General features: G+C 51.2%; 1 protein-coding gene across 1 annotated transcript in view; it reads right to left on the bottom strand.

Annotated features, from left to right (window-relative positions):
• The window catches only part of RFX6 (regulatory factor X6), a 257,787-nt gene that overhangs the window by 63,067 nt on the left and 178,046 nt on the right, over positions 1 to 16,674 (bottom strand). The gene's annotated exons all lie outside the window — the stretch shown is intronic.

Here is a 16,674-nt window from a genome sequence, read left to right as displayed (position 1 = left end):
GCCGTGTCAGACCTCGCAGGAAAATGGTCTGATCATATCACATCTCCTGGGCAAGGCAGGACACAAAGGAGAGTATACAGACATCACAGCTGATTCTTGTTTTCAGGTAAAAATCTTGCTTAAGAACAGGCTGTGAAATGTTTTGCCTCACAAACAGAATCATCTGTGACCTCGTGCTGTAATGTCTGAATACTCTTTTGCTTCCTCCCCCTGCTCAGGAGCTGTGGTCCATTCAAGACCATGGTATTGCGCAGTCATACACAGCCATTAACCAGGGGCACATTTATAAGATTATCTTAGCACAGGAACATTTTTCTTTAAACATCCAATTGTGGAACTTAGTTTTTTCTAAGATTTATAAACTAAAATGTGCTTTGTTTGTGGGAAAACCCCTTTAGAAAGACTCAGAGAATATTTTGTTGCAATCCCATAACACACTATTCTGCTTGTCTTGTACCTTGGATGATCTAGGAGTGTATAATGCATCAAGTGAGGGGTATGATGCCAAAATTGGTGCATATTTAGAATTACTACTTAGCTCAGCAGGTGAACTTGGAGGCTACATTTCAGGATTACCTGAAGAGGTTTGGCCAACATTACAATTACCATTACTGAACTAGCTGCAGGGATGTGTAGGAATTGGAAAATGACCTGCATAACATACCAAAAATCTGCTTCTTTTTCAAGCCTTATGTAGTAGACAGCAAGAGCCTGGGGAGAGCACACATCTATAAGCAGTATTAATCCAGTTCCTTTACTCAGAAGAGTTATATTGGTTAGTTAACACACATAGTGCACCACAGCAGAAAAGCCAACAGCTGGGTTACTAAATACAATGGAGGCCCTGTGGCTGAAGTCCTCCATAGAAACCATGGAATGCCTTTTCAGCCACAAAACTAAACCAAAATCCACAGCAATAGATACATGAGTGGGATTTCCAGATACAACTAACCAGCTGTGCTTTGCTTAACTATACCCAGAGACTCTACTTTTTAAAAGGGCACTCTGGAATGTTTCGATCCTTCTCCACTAAAAAGTACTTTACTTTGTTTATTCTGGTGTTAAAGGTCTTTTGAAATTTGAATTTGCCAACTTTGCAATGTATGGACTTAAGGTACCGTCACACTAAACGACTTACCAACGATCACGACCAGCGATACGACCTGGCTGTGATCGTTGGTAAGTCGTTGTATGGTCGCTGGGGAGCTGTCACACAGACAGCTCTCTCCAGCGACCAACGATCAGGGGAACGACTTCGGCATCGTTGAAACTGTCTTCAACGATGCCAAAGTCCCCCTGCAGCACCCAGGTAACCAGGGTAAACATCGGGATACTAAGTGCAGGGACACGCTTAGTAAGAGATTCCCTGCACTGAATGTGTCAGCGCCGGCAGTAACAGCGGTGACGTCACCGCTGTGCTCTGCTTTACGGCCGGCGCTGACACAGTCAGTGCAGGGAAGCTCTCAGCAGCAGCGCGTGCATTAGAAGCGCTCCTGCCGAAAGCAGTTTTAACCCTGTGGACGCCGGGGGACGTGACAGACATCAGAATGTGAGTATGTACTGTTTTTTTTTTAACTTTTACAATGGTAACCAGGGTAAATATCGGGTTACTAAGTGCGGCCCTGCGCTTAGTAAACCGATATTTACCCTGGTTACAAGTGAACACATCGCTGGATCGGCGTCACACACGCCGATCCAGCGATGACAGCGGGTGATCAGCGACCAAAAAATGGTCCTGATCATTCCCCAATGACCAACGATCTCCCAGCAGGGGCCTGATCGTTGGTCGCTGTCACACATAATGAGATCGTTAGCGGGATCATTCCTACATCACCAAAAGCGTGACGTTGCAACGATATCGTTAACGATATCGTTATGTGTGACTCAGCCTTTACTCAAATCTCAACACTGTAAATCTTTTAATTGCTCGTAAAATACACATGGGGGAGAGGAGAGAGGAGGACCCTGATGACCATAAGAGCTTACAATCTACAGGAGAGAGAGGACTCCAATGACCATAAGAGCTTACACTTTACAGACAAGAGAGAAAAGACCCCACTCACCATAAGAGCTTAGACTCTACAGGAGAGAGAGGGCCCTACTGACCATAAGAGCTTACACTCTACAGGAGAGAGAGAGGGCCCTACTGATCATAAGAGCTTACACTCTACAGGAGAGAGAGGACCCTACTGACCATAAGAGCTTAGACTCTACAGGAGAGAGTGAGGATGCTACTGACTATAAGAGCTTACACTCTACAGGAGAGAGAGGACCCTGGTGACCATAAGAGCTTAGACTCTACAGGAGAGAGAGGACCCTGATGACCATAAGAGCTTACAATCTACAGGAGAGAGAGGACTCCAATGACCATAAGAGTTTACACTTTACAGACAAGAGAGAGAGGACCCCACTGACCATAAGAGCTTACACTCTACAGGAGAGAGAGGACCCTGGTGACCATAAGAGCTTAGACTCTACAGGAGAGAGAGGACTCCACTGATCATAAGAGCTTACACTCTACAGGAGAGAGAGGACCCTACTGACCATAAGAGCTTACACTCTACAGGAGAGAGAGGACCCTGGTGACCATAAGAGCTTAGAATCTACAGGAGAGAGAGGATTCCACTGACCATAAGAGCTTACACTCTACAGGAGAGAGAGAGGACCCTACTGACCATAAGAGCTTACACTCTACAGGAGAGAACGAGGACCCCGCTGATTATAAGAGCTTATACACTAAAGTAGAGAGACTTATCCAGTGACTATGAAAATGGAAATGATTCTGTGCTACACTGGGAATCGCTGATCTGTGACATTATAGGGAGGTCTTAGCGGTGACTCAAAATTACATTAGCCAGCTCTCTCATGCTTCAGGATTTTGGGAAATGGTGCTGGGGAAGTTTTTAAAGATAGTTTTGCAAACCACAAATCTAATTGCAAAATGTTTGAATTCGGGTGAAAACATGAATTTCAGGAAATTCGACTCATTAGCGGATTGATGCACTCATCTCTACTTGATATATCCCAGCTGATAAGATCACTACTTGGTAACCATACATCATGGCCATAGAAAAAATAATATTGCTGGTTCTTCACATTCAGCATTTCAATATCAGCTGGCAGAAGAAGACTTGAAAGCCAGATCTTCAAAAAATACTTAAGAGACATAGGCAAAAAAAATATTATATTTCCCTGGATGAGATCCCAGACCTTGCATTTAGCCACGGAGCCTCGAGCATCTAGTTATTATGTTCATGTCACTCAAAGTACTTCATTATATAATCTTTCCTGTCCTCTAAGGCTATATCCATATGTCCAGTAATCATCCATTAGAATGGATCCAACAGCAATCCTTTGGCAATAAAAATTTTAAAAAACTGATTTCCTTTTTTTTTTACATTGAAATTATGTAAAATTAATCCGTTAAATAGTCATTCGGATTTTTTTTTTTGTAATTTGGAAGAGATATGCTTTTTTCCTTACTGGATCAGTTTCACATGTAAGAAAACAAATGGCTAACAGATCTGTTTTCCATAGACTTTAATATTAATACGGATCCAGCTGAAATTTTTAAAAAACAGACAAAAAAAGTTGTATATGCACAACTTTTGTGCCAGCAGATTGTTGCTGGATCTGTTCTAATGGATGATTACTGGACATGTGAAAAAAGTCTTAGTTATATCATAAATAGTGTTGAGCATTCCGATACCGCAAGTATCGGGTATCGGCCGATACTTAGCGGTATCGGAATTCCGATACCGAGATCCGATACTTGCCGCGTATCGGATACCGGAATCGGAAGTTCCCAGGTTCAAACTGCACAAATTCAGCCAATGAGAATGATTCCAAGTGTGAGCACATCCTGTTCAGCATGGAGGGCATGAAACTACTGGCATGGCTGTGATTGGCTGCTGAAATGATGTCATGATGCAGTTTAAAAGTCGCTGGCGCCATTTTGCGCTCACTCTGCTGTGAATTCAGTTAGTGACAGGACGCTGTTTGCTGACTGAGGGCCAGTTTAAAGATAGCGATTTGCTTCTTTGTGCTTTTCAAAGGCTAATTTAGCAACCGCTGTGTTCACCTACTGTTCACCTTGCTTTTGCCTCGTAGCGCTGTTTTCACAGTGATCTGCAAGGTCTGTGTGTGTGTGTGTGTGAGTGCAGCCCACTCTCTAGTCTGAGTGCAGCCACATAGGCCATCCATATCTGGTTGTATTCAGTTCAGGGAGGGTGGTTCATTGCCTCATACTGTTCTTTTTTTTTTTTTTCAAGTAGTGTAGTCTGCTGCTCATTTTTTCAAAAAAATCCTATTAGTGTCTTTCACCCGTCTCCAGCTAACTTGTGGAAAAACACTACATAGGATAAAGTAGAGGAGGGTTTTTGGGCCTTGCAGCGCCGTTTACGGCTGTCTGCACGGTCTCCGTGTGACTGCAGCTCGCCCTGTAGTCTGTGAGCAGCCATAGCCTGGTTGTCTCCAGCTCAGGGTTCTTCACTGCGTCATACCGTAAAATCAATTTTCCTTTTGTTTTAAGTAGTGCAGGCTGCTGCACATTTTTTCAAAAAATTCCTATTAGTGTCTTTCCACCCGTCTCCAGCTAACTTGTGGAAAAACACTACATAGGATAAAGTAGAGGAGTGTTTTTGGGCCTTGCAGCGCCGTTTACGGCTGTCTGCACGGTCTCCGTGTGACTGCAGCTCGCCCTGTAGTCTGTGAGCAGCCATAGCCTGGTTGTCTCCAGCTCAGGGTTCTTCACTGCGTCATACCGTAAAATCAATTTTCCTTTTGTTTTAAGTAGTGCAGGCTGCTGCACATTTTTTCAAAAAATTCCTATTAGTGTCTTTCCACCCGTCTCCAGCTAACTTGTGGAAAAACACTACATAGGATAACGTAGAGGAGGGTTTTTGGGCCTTGCAGCGCCGTTTACGGCTGTCTGCACGGTCTCCGTGTGACTGCAGCTCTCTCTGTTGTCAGTTCAGTCCCCAAAAAATAAATAAATAATAAAGTTCACCAAACACACCAGTGACACCACTTAACATTTGTGTAGGCCACGTTAGCTCATATTAAAGTCTAGTCCACACTTTATAAAATTAGTGTTTCTTATACCTGTTAGGAGTTGTTCAGGAATAAGCACACAAAGCCGTTAGTACTTTTCTGCTTATCTTTATCAGTCAACCAAGATGAAGAAGGCAGTGAGTAAGGCAGGTGGGCATGGGCGCGGAGCAGGGAGAGGACGTGGGGATTCTGTGCCTGCTGCGGGCACCGGTGACTCATCAGCACCCACTTTCACCAGGGAACAGTCCTTCATGCGCAGCTTTGTCGCAGAGCGCCGTACACCGCTGCTGCGTGAAGAACAAATTGAAGCCGTTGTCGGATGGATGGCAGCTAATGCATCAACTTCAATTAGTGCCACATCCTCTCAGACACAGAGCACTGGAGAGCAGCCATCTGTCTCTTCACCACCTGCCAAATTGCCCAGGCAGACAGAGAGCCCAGGACAGGAGCCGTCTCTACTTCTGTTCTCTGAATCTCTTGGCTTGGAAACAGGGGGCCAGCCAAGCAGCATTGGAGAAATGGAAGAAGAGGCAGGGTGCAGTGATGCCCAACAGCTTTTTCTCTCTTCCTCTGAAGAGGCGGGTGGGCCAGTGCTTCCGGTCACCACATCGCAGGCCGCATCCGCTGATGATGACACTCAGGTGCCACTTTCTGGTGCGTGCTCTGCTGCTGAGACTACCCAGGAGGAGCAGTTGGGGGCAGAGGGTAGTGTAGATGATGAGGTCCTTGACCCATCTTGGCGTGAGGGACAGGAAGGTGGTGGGAGCAGCTCTGAGGAAGAGATTCCCCGTACGGCCCAAAGAGGGAGAGGGAGGGGGAAGACTGCAGATCCTGCAGCCTCCGCTTTGGCACCCGTTAGGAGCATGTCTCTTCCAAAAGCCAAAAAGGGCGCTCCCAAGACTTGCAGTGCCTGTTCCTTTTTTTACACAGTTGCAGATGACATTTGCTATGTCAAATGCAAGGTGTGTCATCACAAAGTCAAAAGAGGTCGAAATGTCAGCAACCTCAATTCCTCCAACATGTGGAAACATGTGCGCACCAGGCATGCGGTGGAGTTAGAAAGACACACTGAAGAGCTAGGCCAACCAACAGCGGCAGCTACCACCTCTTCAGCTCCTGTTGCCTCTTCCTCCAGCTCACACGCAGCTGGTTCGGCTTCCTCCCAGGATCGCCGTGGAAGAACCTCCGGCCCTGTTGTCCAGAGACCCGCTGTAATTCCACCCGCAGCACCACTTTCCCAGTCATCCACACACTCCCAGCCCAGCCTACAGCCATCGGTAGTACAGGCATGGGAGAAAAGGCGGCCTTTCTCGTCAAACCACCCACGAGCACAGGCTCTGACTGCAGGCACTGCCAAACTTCTGTCACTGGAAATGCTGTCATTCAGGCTGGTGGAGACTGACAGCTTCCGTGACTTGATGTCATTGGCAGTCCCACAGTACAATGTGCCCAGCCGCTTTTACTTCAGCAGGCAAGCCGTCCCTGCCCTGCACAAGCATGTGGAGGGACACATAAAACACGCGCTACTGAATGCCGTCAGTAGCAAGGTCCACCTCACCACCGATGCGTGGACCAGTCAACATGGACAGGGGCGATACCTTTCCCTCACTGCCCATTGGGTTAATGTCGCCGGGCCAGGTACAGATCGTGCGAGTGGCGCAGGACGTGTCCTGCCCACTCCAAGGATTGCAGGAATCCATTCTGTACGCATTGACTCCTCCTCTTACACCAGTTCCTCAGAATCATCGCTGCAGGAGCCGTCACAGTCCACCTCCACATGGACCCGTGATGAACGTTTACCTGTTACGACCGACATGAGCACAGCCGTGGCCAAACGTCAACAGGCCGTCTTGAAATTAATTTCTTTGGGGAATCGAAGCCACACAGCGCAGGAGCTCTGGAATGCCATCAAGCAGGAGAGCCATGTGTGGTTTGTGCCAGCGAATCTCCAGCCAGGCATGGTAGTGTGTGATAATGGCCGAAATCTGGTAGCAGCTCTGGGCCTCGGCAACCTCACTCACATCCCATGTCTGGCACATGTGCTCAATTTGGTTGTGCAGAGTTTTTTGAGGGACTATCCGGATCTTGATGCACTGCTGCACAAGGTCCGCCTAGAGTGTGCTCACTTGCGGCGTTCCAGCACGGCAAAAGCGCGCATTGCGGCTCTGCAGCACCGACACCACCTGCCGGAACATCGCATCATATGTGACCTACCTACCAGGTGGAATTCCAAGTTACATATGTTGGAGCGGTTGTGTGAGCAGCAGCAAGCTGTAATGGAGTACCAGCTGCATCAGGCGCAAAGAAGTCGCACTCCGCGCCGTTCAGACTTCACAACCACAGAGTGGGCCACTATGAATGACGTCTGCCAGGTTTTGCGTCCCTTCGATTATTCCACGCGGATGGCGAGTGCAGATGATGCACTAGTCAGCATGACTGTCCCCCTTATCTGCCTGCTTGAAAAATCACTGCAAGCGCTAAGGGATGATGTTGTGGAAGAGGTGGAGGATGAGGATTCAACATTTCCATCATCTTCTGGACAGTCAGCGCCACGTGGTTCCTCACAAACGCGTAGGCAGGGGACAGTTTGTGAGGAGGATGAGGAGGAGTCAATGGAGGAGGAAGACATCCATCCAGAGGAGGGAGTTACACAATTGTCCAGTACTCAGTGTGTACAGCGAGGGTGGGGTGATGACGAGCGGGCAGAGATCACGCCTCCAGCAGGGGACAGCGTTTCTTGGGCAGTTGGCAGTCTGCAGCACATGGTGGATTACATGCTGCAGTGCCTGAGAAACGACCGCCGCATCGCCCACATTCTCAACATGTCTGAATATTGGGTGTTCACCCTCCTCGATCCTCGCTACCGGGACAACGTAGAAAGCCTCATCACACCGTTGAACCGGGAGCGAAAAATGCGGGAGTACCAAGACACACTGGTGAATTCCATCATCTTCTCCATTCCAAGTGAGAGAAGTGCTGCTAGTGCATTACAAAGCAGCTCAGTGCGTCCAGGCAGTGGTGGAGGCTCTGCACAAACAGGGAGCAGAAGCAGTGCCTCTGCCCAAGGCAAGAGCAGTATGGCCCAACTGTGGCACAGTTTTCTGTGCCTGCCACAAAAGTCAACACCATCACAGATGGCTCCAGTCAGCAGGAGGCAACGGTTCCGTCAGATGGTGACAGACTACATGTCTTGCCCTCTTGCTGTACTCCCAGACGGCTCTTCACCTTTCAAGTTTTGGGTCTCAAAGCTGGATACATGGCCAGAGCTAAGCCAGTATGCATTGGAGGTGCTGGCTTGCCCTGCGGCTAGTGTATTATCGGAACGCGTCTTTAGTGCTGCAGGTGGTGTACTAACTGACCGTCGCATGTGACTATCCTCCGATAACGTTGACCGGCTTACTTTCCTGAAAATGAACAAGGCCTGGATCTCGCAGGAATTTGCCACTCCTCTTCCTGATTAAATAATTAGGTGACTGTCTACGTTATCCAGGTCTCCTGTTGTGTTCATCTTTCTACCACCTGAACTTAAATTCCTGGGCTCCAACACCGCCAGTTGAGGCTCAGAAGTGCCGTCTGCACAGTCAAAACATACGACCCAGTGTTATTGGGTTTCAGTAACGTCAGCTGATCCCCAGCTGTGCAGCCGGCAATGTGTCCTGCGACCGCCACGCTGACACAACAACTGAAATGTAAGGGAACCTGTCCCCCCCCCAAGGCGTTTGTTACTGAAAGAGCCACCTTGTGCAGCAGTAATGCTGCACAAGGAAAAGGTAGCTATTTTTGTTTAGCTCCTTGCACACACAGAACTTAACACTTATAAAATGTGTCCACTGATACCGTAAAACCGTCCCGGAGGTGGGACTTTCCTTCGTAATATGACGCAGCACAGCTGTCATTCCTACCCCCTTGGCGCCGTGCCCCGGCTCCTCAGCGTTGTTTAAATCTGTCCCGGAGCCTGCGCTGTTATGTTATCCCTTGGCCAGGCACACTTAGCGCTGCCCATCTTCTGACATCATTTGGTGTCAGGCTGGCTGCGCCTGTGCGGCCGCGCTGGCCGAGAGCCCGCCTCGCATTGTCTTCTGATTTCATCCCACTGGTGGCCTGAGATCCATGGACATGCGCAGTGCATATCTGAACCTCCGCCTCTCACTCATCTCCCTACGCCTTCTTCAGACTGTGCGCCGTCAGCTGATCCCTAATAGCATGCCACGGCCGTGACGCCGCACAGTCTGAAGAAGCCGTAGGGAGGGGAGTGAGAGGCGAGGATATGCACTGCGCATGGCCACGGATCCCAGGCCCGCGGTGGGATTACATTAGACGACACTGCGAGGCGGGATCTCGTCCAGCGCGTCCGCACAGGCGCAGCCAGCCTGACACCAAATGATGTCAGAAGATGGGCAGCGCTAAGTGTGCCTGGCCAAGGGATAACATAACAGCGCAGGCTCCGTGACAGATTCAAACAACGCTGAGGAGCCGGGGCACGGCGCCAAGGGTGTAGGAATGACAGCTGTGCTGCGTCATATTACGAAGGAAAGTCCCACCTCCGGGACGGTCTCACGGTTTCAGGGGACACATTTTATAAGTGTTTAGTTCTGTGTTTGCAAGGAGCATAATGAAAAGAGCCACCTTTTCCTTTTGCATCTTTTGTGCTGCACAAGCTGGCTCTTTCAGCTACAAACGCCTTGGGGGGGTTAAAGGTTCCCTTTCGACTTTCTCCAATCAGGCTTCGGCCTACATTGTGTTCCTCTGCTTCTCCTGCTGTCCCTGGGCTCCAACACCGCTAGTTGTTGCCTGGTAGTGCTGTACGCACAGTCCCTCCTCTGTTATTGGGGTTCAGTAACGTCAGCTGTTCCCCAGCTGTGTGTGTGGCAATCCCTCCTATCTCCTCCACCACCTCCTCCTCCTCCTCCTCCTGTCCCTGGGCTCCAACACCGCTAGTTGCTATCCAGAAGTGCTGTACGCACAGTCAACAGTCACTCCTCTGTTATTGGGGTTCAGTAATGTCAGCTGTTCCCCAGCTGTGTGTGGCAATCCCTCCTATCTCCTCCACCACCTCCTCCTCCTCCTCCTGTCCCTGGGCTCCAACACCGCTAGTTCCCCAGATGTGTGTGGCAATCCCTCCTATCTCCTCCACCGCCTCCTCCTGTCCCTGGGCTCCAACACCGCTAGTTGTTGCCTGGTAGTGCTGTACGCACAGTCCCAACAGTCCCTCCTCTGTTATTGGGTTTCAGTAACGTCAGCTGTTCCCCTGCTGTGTGTGTGGCAATCCCTCCTATCTCCCCCACCTCCTCCTCATCCTCCTGTCCCTGGGCTCCAACACCGCTAGTTGCTGTCCAGAAGTGCTGTACGCAGTCAACAGTCACTCCTCTGTTATTGGGGTTCAGTAATGTCAGCTGTTCCCCAGCTGTGTGTGGCAATCCCTCCTATCTCCTCCACCACCTCCTCCTCCTCCTCCTGTCCCTGGGCTCCAACACCGCTAGTTGTTGCCTGGTAGTGCTGTACGCACAGTCCCAACAGTCCCTCCTCTGTTATTGGGGTTCAGTAACGTCAGCTGTTCCCCAGCTGTGTGTGTGGCAATCCCTCCTATCTCCTCCACCACCTCCTCCTCCTCCTCCTGTCCCTGGGCTCCAACACCGCTAGTTGTTGCCTGGTAGTGCTGTACGCACAGTCCCAACAGTCCCTCCTCTGTTATTGGGGTTCAGTAATGTCAGCTGTTCCCCTGCTGTGTGTGTGGCAATCCCTCCTATCTCCCCCACCTCCTCCTCCTCCTCCTGTCCCTGGGCTCCAACACCGCTAGTTGCTGTCCAGAAGTGCTGTACGCACAGTCAACAGTCACTCCTCTGTTATTGGGGTTCAGTAATGTCAGCTGTTCCCCAGCTGTGTGTGTGGCAATCCCTCCTATCTCCTCCACCACCTCCTCCTCCTCCTCCTGTCCCTGGGCTCCAACACCGCTAGTTGTTGCCTGGTAGTGCTGTACGCACAGTCAACAGTCCCTCCTCTGTTATTGGGGTTCAGTAACGTCAGCTGTTCCCCTGCTGTGTGTGTGGCAATGCCTCCTATCTCCCCCACCTCCTCCTCCTCCTCCTGTCCCTAGGCTCCAACACCGCTAGTTGTTGCCTGGTAGTGCTGTACGCACAGTCCCAACAGTCCCTCCTCTGTTATTGGGGTTCAGTAACGTCAGCTGTTCCCCAGCTGTGTGTGTGGCAATCCCTCCTATCTCCTCCACCACCTCCTCCTCCTCCTCCTGTCCCTGGGCTCCAACACTGCTAGTTGTTGCCTGGTAGTGCTGTACGCACAGTCCCAACAGTCCCTCCTCTGTTACTGGGGTTCAGTAACGTCAGCTGTTCCCCTGCTGTGTGTGTGGCAATCCCTCCTATCTCCCCACCTCCTCCTCCTCCTCCTGTCCCTGGGCTCCAACACCGCTAGTTGCTGTCCAGAAGTGCTGTACGCACAGTCAACAGTCCCTCCTCTGTTATTGGGGTTCAGTAACGTCAGCTGTTCCCCTGCTGTGTGTGTGGCAATCCCTCCTATCTCCCCCACCTCCTCCTCCTCCTCCTGTCCCTGGGCTCCAACACCGCTAGTTGTTGCCTGGTAGTGCTGTACGCACAGTCCCAACAGTCCCTCCTCTGTTATTGGGGTTCAGTAACGTCAGCTGTTCCCCAGCTGTGTGTGTGGCAATCCCTCCTATCTCCTCCACCACCTCCTCCTCCTCCTCCTGTCCCTGGGCTCCAACACCGCTAGTTGTTGCCTGGTAGTGCTGTACGCACAGTCCCAACAGTCCCTCCTCTGTTATTGGGGTTCAGTAACGTCAGCTGTTCCCCTGCTGTGTGTGTGGCAATCCCTCCTACCTCCTCCACCTCCTCCTCCTCCTCCTGTCCCTGGGCTCCAACACCACTAGTTGCTGTCCAGAAGTGCTGTACGCAGTCAACAGTCACTCCTCTGTTATTGGGGTTCAGTAATGTCAGCTGTTCCCCAGCTGTGTGTGTGGCAATCCCTCCTATCTCCTCCACCTCCTCCTCCTCCTGTCCCTGGGCTCCAACACCACTAGTTGCTGTCCAGAAGTGCTGTCCGCACAGAGCCAAACACCTCGCCAATGTGTTAGTGGGGTTCAGCACCGCCAGCTGTTCCCCTGCTGTGTATACGGCAACGTGTACTGCGACCGCCATGCAGGCACAAGTTAAATTTAAGGGAACCTGTCCCCCCCCAGGCGTTTGTTACTGAAGGAGCCTCCTTGTGCAGCAGTAATGATGCAAAGGGAAAAAGTGCCTCTTTTCGTGGTGCTCCTTGCACATGCTGAACCTAACACTTATGAAATGTGTCCCCTCCTACCGTGATACCGTCCGGTAGGTGGAACTTTCCTTTGTGATGTGACGCAGCACAGCCGTCATTCTTACCCCCTTGGCGCCGTGCGCCGCCTCCTCAGCGTTGTTTGAATCAGTCCCGGAGCCTGCGCTGTTAGGTTAGCCCTTGGCCATGCACACATTTTGCGCTGCCCATCTTCTGACATCATTTGGTGTCAGGCTGACTGAGCCTGTGCGGCCACGCTGGACGAGATCCCGCCTCGTAGTGTCTTCTGATTTAATCCCACTGGGGGCCTGAGATCCATGGACATGCGCAGTGCATATCTGAACCTCCACCTCTCACTCATCTCCCTACGGCTTCTTCAGACTGTGCGGTGTCAGCTGATCCGTAGGGAGGGGAGTGAGAGGTGAGGATATGCACTGCGCATGGCCACGCTGAGGAGGCGGCGCACGGCGCCAAGGGGGTAAGAATGACGGCTGTGCTGCATCACATCACAAAGGAAAGTTCCACCTACCGGACGGTATCACGGTAGGAGGGGACACATTTCATAAGTGTTAGGTTCAGCATGTGCAAGGACCATAATTAAAAGAGCTAAGTTTACCTTTTCCAGCATTAGTGCTGTACACGATGGCTCTTTCAGCTACAAACGCCTGGGGGGGGGGTTAAAGGTTCCCTTTCAACTTGCTCCAGTGCAGGCTTCGGCCTACACTCTGCTCCCTCTCCTCCTCCTGCTGACCCTGGGCTCTAACACCGCCAGTTGGGGCCCAGATGTGCTAGCTGCACAGAGAAAAACACCAGCCAATGTGTCAGTGGGGTTCAGCACCGCCAGCTGTTCCCCTGCTGTGCAGCCAGCAACGTGTCCTGCAACAGCCACGCAGACACAAGAACTGAAATTGAAGGAAACCTGTCCCCCCTCCCCCAGGTGTTTCTACGTTTTACAGCCACCTTGTACAACAGTAATGCTGCATGTGTGCAAGGTGGCTCAGAAACTTATTCTCCTTGCCCATGTTGAACTGAACACGTCTAAAATGAGTCCTCTGCGACCATTAAAACGTCCCTCAGGTGTGATTTTCCTTTGTATTGACACGCAACAAGCTCCTTGGTAGCGCTGCCCGTCTTCTGGCATCATTGTTTGGCTGCCTGCGCCTCTGCGGCCGCCTTGCCCCACACAACGCCCCTCGGTGTCTTATTTATTTGGACTGCGAGGGTGTGATTGATGGGCATGAACGGTGCATTTGTTCGCCTGTCCCTCATCTCCTTCCGCCTTCTTCGGACTGTGCGTCTTCATGGCCGTGGCATGCGATAAGGGATCAGCTGACGCCGCATAGTCTGAAGCGGGTGTAAGAACCCAAGCGAGAGGCGAACATATGTACTGCGCCAGGCCATGAATCCCAGCCCCGCAGTGTTTTAACTATGTAAAGACACTGCTGGGCTGGGATTCATGGTCATCGCAAACCGCAACGGCCGACATGAAATGATGTCAGAAGATGGGCAGCGCTAACAGCGCAAGGCCAAGGGATAACACGACAGCGCAGACTCCTGTACAGCAAATAACAACGCTCAGGAGGCTGCGCCCAGCACCAAGGTGGGATTCTTGACATCTGTGCTGCGTCTCATTACCAAGGGAACTCTCGCCTCCAACACAGTTTGACTGTATAAAGGGCTAAATGTTATACGTGTTTCATTCAGTGTGTGCAAGGAGAAAAATTAAAAGAGCAACCTTTGACTTGTGCAGCACTACTGCTGCATAAGGCGTGGCTCTTCTAGTTTGTAACACCTGAGGGGGGGTTAAAGGTTACCTTTAAAATTGGTTCAATTAGGCTTCGGCCTACACTCTGCTCCCCCTGCAGAGCCTGGGCTCCAACACCGCCAGTTGGTGCCCCGAAGTGCTGGCTGCACAGAGAAAAACACCTCGCCAATGTGTCAGTGGGGTTCAGCACCGCCAGCTGTTCCCCTGCTGTGTAGCTGGCAATGTGTCCTGCAACAGCCACGCAGACACAAAGCTGCCGCCAGTGCAGGCTTCGGCCTACACTCTGCTCCCTCTCCTCCTGCTGACCCTGGGCTCTAACACCGCCAGGTACTGCTAGCTGCACAGAGAAAAACACCAGCCAATGTGTCAGTGGGGTTCAGCACCGCCAGCTGTTCCCCTGCTGTGTAGCCGGCATCGTGTCCTGCAAAAGCCACGCAGACACAAGAACTGAAATTGAAGGGATCCTGTCGCCCCACCCCCAGGTGTTTGTATGTTTTACTGCCACCTTGTACAGCAGTAATGCTGCATGTGTGCAAGGTGGCTCATAAACTTATTCTCCTTGCACACGTGGAACAGAACACGTCTACAATGTGTCCCCTGAGACCATTAAAACATCCCTGAGGTGTGACTTTCCTTTGTAATGACACGCAACGACCCCCTTGGTAGCACAGCCCTTCTTCTGACATCATTGTTTGGCTGGCTGCGCCTCTGCGGCCGCCCTGCCCGACACAACGCCCCTCGGTGTCTTATTTATTTTGACTGCGAGGGTGTGATTGACGGGCATGAGCAGTGCATATCTTCGCCAGGCTGTCACTCATCTCCTTCCGCCTTCTTCAGACTGTGCAGCTTCATGGCCGTGGCATGTGATAAGGGATCAGCTGACGCCGCACAGTCTGTAGCAGGTGTAAGGACACGAGCGAGAGGCGAACATATGTACTGCGCCAGGCCATGAATCCCAGCCCCGCAGTGTGAAACACTATAAAGACACTGCGGGGCTGGGATTCATGGGCATCGCGAACCGCACCAGCCGACATGAAATGATGTCAGAAGACGGGCAGCGCATGGCCAAGGGATAACGCAACAACGCAGACTCCTGTACATCAAAATGCGATGCTCAGGAGGCCGCACCAAGGTGGCATTTTTGCCAGCTGTGCTGCGTCTCATTACGAAGGGAACTCCCGCCTCCAAGACAGATTGACTGTATAAGGGCCAAAATGTTGTACGTGTTTCATTCAGCTTGTGCAAGGAACAAAATTAAAAGAGCAACCTTTGACTTGTGCAGAACTACTGCTGCATAAGGCGTGGCTCTTCTAGTTTGTAACACCTGAGGGGGGGTTAAAGGTTACCTTTAAAATTGGTTCAATTAGGCTTCGGCCTACACTCTGCTCCCCCTGCAGAGCCTGGGCTCCAACACCGCCAGTTGGTGCCCCGAAGTGCTGGCTGCACAGAGAAAAACACCAGCCAATGTGTCAGTGGGGTTCAGCACCGCCAGCTGTTCCCCTGCTGTGTAGCCGGCATCGTGTCCTGCAAAAGCCACGCAGACACAAGAACTGAAATTGAAGGGATCCTGTCCCCCCACCCCCAGGTGTTTGTATGTTTTACTGCCACCTTGTACAGCAGTAATGCTGCATGTGTGCAAGGTGGCTCATAAACTTATTCTCCTTGCACACGTGGAACAGAACACGTCTACAATGTGTCCCCTGAGACCATTAAAACGTCCCTGAGGTGTGACTTTCCTTTGTAATGACACGCAACGACCCCCTTGGTAGCACAGCCCTTCTTCTGACATCATTGTTTGGCTGGCTGCGCCTCTGCGGCCGCCCTGCCCGACACAACGCCCCTCGGTGTCTTATTTATTTTGACTGTGAGGGTGTGATTGACGGGCATGAGCAGTGCATATCTTCGCCAGGCTGTCACTCATCTCCTTCCGCCTTCTTCAGACTGTGCGGCTTCATGGCCGTGGCATGCGATAAGGGATCAGCTGACGCCGCACAGTCTGTAGCAGGTGTAAGGACACGAGCGAGAGGTGAACATATGTACTGCGCCAGGCCATGAATCCCAGCCCCGCAGTGTGAAACACTGTAAAGACACTGCGGGGCTGGGATTCATGGGCATCGCGAACCGCACCAGCCGACATGAAATGATGTCAGAAGACGGGCAGCGCATGGCCAAGGGATAACGCAACAACGCAGACTCCTGTACATCAAAATGCGATGCTCAGGAGGCCGCACCAAGGTGGTATTTTTGCCAGCTGTGCTGCGTCTCTTTACGAAGGGAACTCCCGCCTCCAAGACAGATTGACTGTATAAGGGCCAAAATGTTGTACGTGTTTCATTCAGCTTGTGCAAGGAACAAAATTAAAAGAGCAACCTTTGACTTGTGCAGCACTACTGCTGCATAAGGCGTGGCTCTTCTAGTTTGTAACACCTGAGGGGGGGTTAAAGGTTACCTTTAAAATTGGTTCAATTAGGCTTCGGCCTACATTCTGCTCCCCCTGCAGAGCCTGGGCTCCAACACCGCCAGTTGGTGCCCCGAAGTGCTGGCTGCACAGAGAAAAACACCTTGCCAAT

Source organism: Ranitomeya variabilis, chromosome 2 (assembly GCF_051348905.1).
Source record: "Ranitomeya variabilis isolate aRanVar5 chromosome 2, aRanVar5.hap1, whole genome shotgun sequence".
NCBI classification, from domain to species: Eukaryota; Metazoa; Chordata; class Amphibia; order Anura; family Dendrobatidae; genus Ranitomeya; species Ranitomeya variabilis.
This window is presented reverse-complemented; position numbering and strand designations above follow the sequence as displayed.